This window comes from Pipistrellus kuhlii, unplaced genomic scaffold (assembly GCF_014108245.1).
Source record: "Pipistrellus kuhlii isolate mPipKuh1 unplaced genomic scaffold, mPipKuh1.p scaffold_m20_p_3, whole genome shotgun sequence".
NCBI classification, from domain to species: domain Eukaryota; kingdom Metazoa; phylum Chordata; class Mammalia; order Chiroptera; family Vespertilionidae; genus Pipistrellus; species Pipistrellus kuhlii.
Window position 1 is genome coordinate 70,971,239 of NW_023425529.1, and position 7,052 is coordinate 70,978,290.

General features: G+C 46.6%; 1 protein-coding gene across 5 annotated transcripts in view; it reads right to left on the minus strand.

The window, feature by feature from the left end:
* SLC6A15 (solute carrier family 6 member 15) overlaps positions 1-6,332 on the minus strand; it is a 54,226-nt gene extending 47,894 nt beyond the window's left edge. The window contains exons 1-2 of one of the 5 annotated variants that reach the window (XM_045588307.1): positions 6,001-6,332; positions 4,680-4,974 (exon numbers count right to left, since the gene is read on the minus strand). The gene's annotated coding sequence lies outside the window, so the exon portion shown is untranslated. Of the gene's footprint in view, positions 1-4,656; positions 4,975-5,650; positions 5,778-6,000 lie in introns of those variants that run through there. The other 4 variants (XM_045588306.1, XM_045588308.1, XM_036457183.2 and 1 more) reach the window with 4 other exon arrangements.
* Positions 6,333-7,052: the final 720 nt, after the last annotated feature.

Genomic DNA, 7,052 nt, shown 5'->3' on the forward strand with positions numbered 1-7,052 from the left:
CTATTGTTATAAATTCTTTTGAAATTATGTTATACTAAATTTAATTAATGTTTCCACTGAAGATATGCAAAGACTTAATAGAGCAGGCAGGCACTTGCATCTTAGAGATGAGAGATGACTCAAATAGACAGGACTGCACTGGCTAGTTATTGGCATTTGCCACAAACTTATCATTCTATAAAAAAGAATTAGAAAAACAGTAAATTATTCCTGACTTGGATAAATTCAAATTCTATTGAACAAAAATTTATTTAATTATGAACCAATTCTGAACCCTGAATCTGAAATCCATTGTGGATTAAAATAAAACATATTTTTCTAATGCTAATGTAAAGGGTAAAACGTGAAGACTATCTGAATAAAAACAAAATCTTGAACCATATTTCAAGACCCAAGGAATATGGCATGTGTTGAAAAGTTAATAGTTATAAGATAATTTCAACAAAAAAAAAAAAGAAAAGAGATTTGATAAAATACTAAAATAATGACCTTGACAAATATTATAAAACTAGAGGCGCAGTGCACGAAATTCGTGCATGGGGCCGGTGGGGGCGTGGCGGTGTCCCTCAGCCCAGCCTGCACTCTCTCCAATCTGGGACCCCTCTAGGGATCCCACTGGGATCAGGCCTAAATGGGCAGTCAGACATCCCTCTCATAATCCAGGACTACTGGCTCCCAACTGCTCGCCTGCCTGCCCTCCTGATTGCCCCTAACCTCTTCTGCCTGCCAGCCTGATCACCCCCTAACTACTCCCATGCCAGCCTGATTTGATATCTAACTGCTCCCCTGCCAGCCTCTCTGCCCCATAACTTCCTTCCTCTGCCAGACTAGTCACCCCTAACTGCCCTCCCCTGCAGGGTTGATCGCCTCCAACTGCCCTTCCTTGCAGACCTGGTCCCTCTCAACTGCCCTCCCTTGCAGGCATGGTGCCTCCCAATTGCCCTTCCCTGCTAGCCATCTTGTGATGGCCATCTTTTGTCCACCTGGGGGCAGGATTTTTGACCACATGGGGGAAGCTATTGTGTATTGGAGTGATGGTCAATCTGCATATTACTCTTTTATTAGATAGGATAGAGGCCTAGTGCATGGGTGAGGGCCAGCTGGTTTGTCCAGAAGGGTGTCCTGGATCAGGGTGGGTGTTCCCTTGGGGCATGGGACAGCCCGAGTGAGGGGGCTGTGATGGTTTGCAGGCCGGCTACATCCCTTGGAGTCCCAAGTGGAGGCCCTGGTATCTGGGTTTATGTATCTTTTACAATTGAAATTTTGTGGCCTAGAGCGGAGCCAAGCCTACTGCTTGCTCCATAGCTGCTGCCATTTCTGTTTGGATTTGTTTACCTTCTATAATTGAAACTTTGTAGCCTGGAGTGGAGGCTTAGGCTGGCAAGGGCAGGCACAAAGCTTGGCTTCCTCCATTGCCAGAGAAACCCAATCCTCCGTGGCTGTAGCCATCTTGGTTGGGTTTATTTGCATACTCGCTCTGAATGACTGGTGGGTGTGACTCGTGGGCATGGCTGGTGGGTGTAACAGGGTGGTGGTTAATTTGCATATTTCTCTTTTATTAGGTAGGATATTTCCACAGTATACAGTGAAACCTACACATTACCTTTATAAATTATATCCTCACTTATGTAAATCTAGAGGCCCATTGCAGGAAGATTCCTGCAATAGGGCTTCCTGCAGTGGTTGCTGCCCCACTTGCTTCCCTTCCTTCTCCTTGGACCTGCTTGCTTGCTTCTCCGCAGCTTTGCTCCCTTCAGAAGCACTTGGCGTTTGGCTTCTTTCTACACTGTCTTCAGTCTTTGCTCTGGCCTGGATATCCAAATTAACCACCATCTTGGTTGAGTTCATTTGCATACCCACCCTGATTGGCTGGTGGGCGGGGCTTGTGGGTATAGAAAAGGTGCAGTCAATTTGCATGTTTCTCTTTTATTAGGTAAAATGTTTGCATTAAGCACAAAGACAATAAAAATCACAAGGCCAATCAAAAAGAGGGAAAGAGCCTATCTAGTGTGGCTTAAAGGTTGAGTTATGACCTATGGAGGGCACTGTTCAATTCCCAGTCAAGACATATGTTTGCATTTCGGGTTCAATCACCAGTGTGGGGTGTACAGGAAACATCCTATCAATGATACTTCCTCATCATTGCTGTTCCTATCTCTCCTTTCCTTTCTGAAATCAATAAAAATATATTTTTAAAAAAGAGGAAAAAGAATCTTTTTAATAAACGACAATACAAAGTCACAAACTTACACTTTGTAACATGGATTTTGTCCAAAAATGGATTATAGGACACCTATCAGTATGGCTAAAAAAAATTTTTTTAATAATAATACCAAATGTTAGTAAGGGAAAAAATGTCAGTAAGGATGCAAAGAAACTAGTCCAATCATGTATTTCTAACAAAAACATTGGACATTATTAGCCAGTAGGGAAATGCTAATTAAAACTACAATGAGATGTCACTACATACCTATCAGAATGACTAAAATATGGTGAAAAGAAAATGTAGAATGGTGGGGCTCTCAAGAAAACTAACATGTCAGACAATATCTAACTCAATAATTGTACTCCTGGGCATTTATCTTAGAGACATGAAAACCTATGTTCCATAACACAAAAAGCAGCTTCATTGTAATCACTGTAAGCTGGAAACAAGCCAGATGCCATTCAATGGGTGAATACTTAAAAAATTGATAAATCTATACCTTGGAGTACTACTCAGAAATACAAACAAGTGAGCTACTGATACACACAACTTGGATAAATCTATAGACAATTATGCTGAGTGAAAAAAGCCAATTCCATAAGGTTGCATATTGTATGATTCCATTCTTACATCATTCTTTAAAAGACAAAATAAGAAATACAAAGAATTAAGGAATTAAAGGGATAGAGCAGGGGTAAAATGATTGTGGTTATCAACAGGCAACAGAGGAATCCTTATAGTGGTAGAACAGGTCTGTACCTTGGCTCTGCCAATGTCAACATTCTAATAGTGATGCTGTAGAATAGCTTTGCAAGAAGTTACAGTGCACTTTGGGTGGTGGGCACACGGTGCAGTATCCAGACCTTGCAAAATAGAAACCCACACCTGAAACCTATATGACTTGACCAATGTTTCCTCAATAAATTTAATTCTTTAAGAAAGATGTTACATTGCAGAAGAGTGACTGAAGGGCACACAAGATCCCATCTGCTGCTCTAATGCAATTTTATTACTAAAAATGTTGAAAGAGAAAAATTGCTGTAATTTCAGAAACTATTGATATAAAAATCATGGAATTAAGTGGGGAAAAAGGAGACATATGTAAAACGTTAGACAATAAGTTTTTAAAAATCGTGGAGTTAAAATACTCATCTTTCTACCTTAATAATTTCATTTCACAAAATATAATGCCTGGATACTATTCTTCCAAGGGTATTTGCTATTGTTTTCACATTATAATAATTATAATCTATATTTTGAATATATAATATGGTATTAAAGGTATAGAGTGAAAAATATATCTTCTCAACCTTTCACCCCAGCATAACCAGCACCCCACATATATTCCCTTAAGGCACCAAAGTTCTCTACAGATATTTGTATATTGAAGATAACAGGTATATTCAAATTAATGTGCTTTTTCCTCACATACCCAACCTATTTCATCTTTTATACATGTTACTATAACATGCTATTTGGAGAAAACCCATGTTACAAATAATATTCACAGTTCTGCATCTTGATTTTTCACTCAAAAAGTCTTCAAAAACTTTTGCTCTAATAGCATGTTTTTCTTTTTTTAAGAGGTTATAAAGATGGTTCACGGTATGAGTATATCCTATAATTTGTTCAATTCTGATCATTTGCTACAATGTTCACGCAACTAACTTTGTTCTACAGAGTTACTTTGTATTACCTGGTATGGGCATATCTGTAGAATAAATTCCTAGAAATGGAATTGCTTGATCAAAGGGTATGTGCTTTTATAGTGATATAATATTGGTAAATATTGCCCTTTATAACAGCTGTCTCAATGTGCACTACCACAAGCAATGTGAAGTGCCTGTTTCCCTCTGACCTCGTCAGTGAGTAATCTTTTTTACCTTACCAGTCTGATAGATGTAAAGCTCCCAGGGTAAGCATTCTACTCAAAGATAATAATCCATTAATCTTATGTGAAAGGACACATTAGTAATCACGAAGAAATGAAGTGACCTTTAAGACTGAAAACAGCTCTATCCTATATCAAGTGATATTTTGCACTTAAAAGCACTCTGCATCCCAGTATAAGAGTTTGTTTTTCACCAAGAAATATGAGAGAATCACTATTGATCAAAGTTAATTTTTAAGCAGATAAATTTTTAATTAAAATATTCACTAAATATATCTAGAAGAATAAATAGGACTTTGTTATAAGAAAAATTGGAAATAAATCTAAGATTCATGCCATATAACCTTACCTGTTTTCATGTATCAGACGATGCCTATGATTTTTGCTAATAAAGCCATCTGTTCAAAAACTATTTTAAAATCTACTGTGAATAGGAATATGTTATTATATCCAATCATGCATATGCAGGTAGATGGGATAATATATTGCAACAAAGATACATGTGGGTAAAATATGGCACTCACACTCACAAAAATGAAATCGACTACTCTGAACTTACTGAGAGCAATGCTGGTACTGTACCTTCAAGGAAAAACCAGGCTTCAGAGTACTAGTTAAGAAGCTATTACAAGTCAAGCCCAGGAGTAGGCTCTGAAGACAAGTAGGTCTGTATCAGCATCCTGCTAGTTCTGGCAGCAGGGGGCCTGGCGGGGTCAGGATCTGGGCGGGGCTGCTTGGTCAGAGAATGTCTTTGTCTGAGGCTGGACAACCGCTTCAAAAACCAAGTGCATAAAGCAAAGCCTTCAGTCCTCTGGCTTTCTGCGTAGGGAGCCACACAATGGTGGTGCAGACTAGGGCCTGGGTCTGCCTGTAAGACCTGGAAGGAAAACGGCCAGCGGGGAGAAACGGTCGCAGTCCTTTGCAGAAGCACCCAAACTGTGACGTCACCGCGCCCCCGTGCGGGCCGCGGGTCCCCCTCCAGCCTTTCCGGGTTCGGGGCGAGGAAGGAGGGAAACTGAGAGCCAGAGCCTAGGGCGGTGTACATGGCCAAGGCCGCTTCCCTGCTTAAAAGAAACTAATTCCGGGCCCGAGGCCTCTGCGACCCAGAGGGAGACAACTGTCTCAGAGACCTCCCATTCACTCTTCATTCACTCCTCCGCTCACATTATAAGGCTGGTTGGAGTGCCTTCATGAAAGGCTCTCTCAGCTCAGAATTGCCCGCTGGCCACTCGCAGACCAGCCCTGAGAATGAAACGCAGAAATGGTCTGGGTTTCCAGGCCGTCCCCCCCACCCCACCCCCACCCCTGTCATCTCCTAAAATCCCAGCACCACCACCCTCCGGGCTCACTCTCCACATCCTTGGTGCAGGGAGCGCAGGGGCAGGGCTGTGGGTCCGGGTGGCCACGTGCCCGGCGCCAGGACAGGCTCACTTTAGGGGCACGGATGGCAGCGCGCCTCGGGCCGAGGTGCTGGCTGCCGGGAGAGCGCACAGCCCGCGCGGGGCCTCTCCCGGCCTCGCCGCTCACACTCGCGGGGTCGGTTGCCAACTCACCTCGAGCCTCGGAAGCGCCTTTCTCCGCAGCGACCCTCCCGACTTGGCCCCGCCCTCGGCCAACCCAGATTTGACTTGGGAACCAGAGCCTCTCGGGGAGGCCGGGGGCAGTTTCCACCCGCGTGCTTCCTGCCCCCAACGCCCCGCTCCTCGCCGCCCGCCTCCCCGGGTGCCGGGATGGGGTGCGGGGCGCAGAGCCTGGGGGGGGGGGGGGGGGGCTCCCGCAGAGCCCGGGGTCTCCCTCCTGCCCTCACCTCCGGGCACACCGCCTCCCGGGTCCCGCACCGACTCCCCCGGCGTCCTGGCGCCCAGGGTGCCCCCTCCTCCCCACCCGGCGGTCGGAGCGTTACCGTTAGCGGGTCCAACCGGCTCCTCGTGCCGCTTCCACGTCCCACCGGAGCGGCGGGCCAGGTGGTCGGGGCCGGTGGCTGCGATGGAGGCGGAGGGAGAGGGCTGGCCGCTGCCTGGGGCGGGTCCCGGGCGGGTAGCGGGTCGCTGCCCAGAGGCTGGCACCCAGGGACTCGCCGGGCCTGCGAGCCGCTGGGAAGGAGCGCGAGATGCAGCGCGCGAGGCGAGTGTGTGGTGTGGTGTGTGTGTGTGTGTGTGTGTGTGTGTGTGTGTGTGTGTGTGTGTGAGATGGAGGCGCCCAGGAGCCGGACCCGCCCGTGTGCACGGGCTGCGGGGAGAGGAGGCTGGAGGCGGGGGCCAGAGCTCCGGGCCGGGCGCCGCCCCTCCCCGCCCCACATCCCACCGCCCCTGGATGCGGAGGCCCCTGCAGCTGCCAGGAGGTCCTCCCAGCGCTTGGGCTGGATGGACCTGGCGCGTCTGGATGGGCCAGGGAGCACGCCCCAAGGCTAAACCAAGCAAATCCCTGGCCACCAGGTCCTCCCCAGCCCGCTCCGAAAGGGTGGACACCAGTTGCCCGCCCCCACACCCCATTTTTGTCTCAGCGAGGGTAACAATAGAAAAGGCCTTACCTCTCACTTTCTGAATATTCTCTGAGAGTTGGCAATGGGACTAGAAGAAGTGAATGACTCAGGAAACCTTTTTTCCCCTAGCTTTCTCTCCAAGCCGGCTATTTATTATACATCTCTGGCAAAAGAAAGGCACTCTGGGCTTCCTCCAGCAAGCCTTGGCCTGACAGCGCTTAGGGCTTCTGGCCACCTTAGGAAAGGCTGTTTCTGGCTCTGATCCGCACCCTATCTGGCCCCTTAGCTTCCAGCACTTCTCCAAGGGGTCTCATCACAAGGTGAAGGCTGGCTTCCCTCTCTGGCAAACAAGACATAATCATAATTAAGCCATGTGGAGAATTCCTAAAATATGCATCACTGAGCACAGAGCTTAGCCTCCTTTTGAAAATGGCTGAATCTTCCCCTAAGCATGACTTATGCTCCAGAGATTA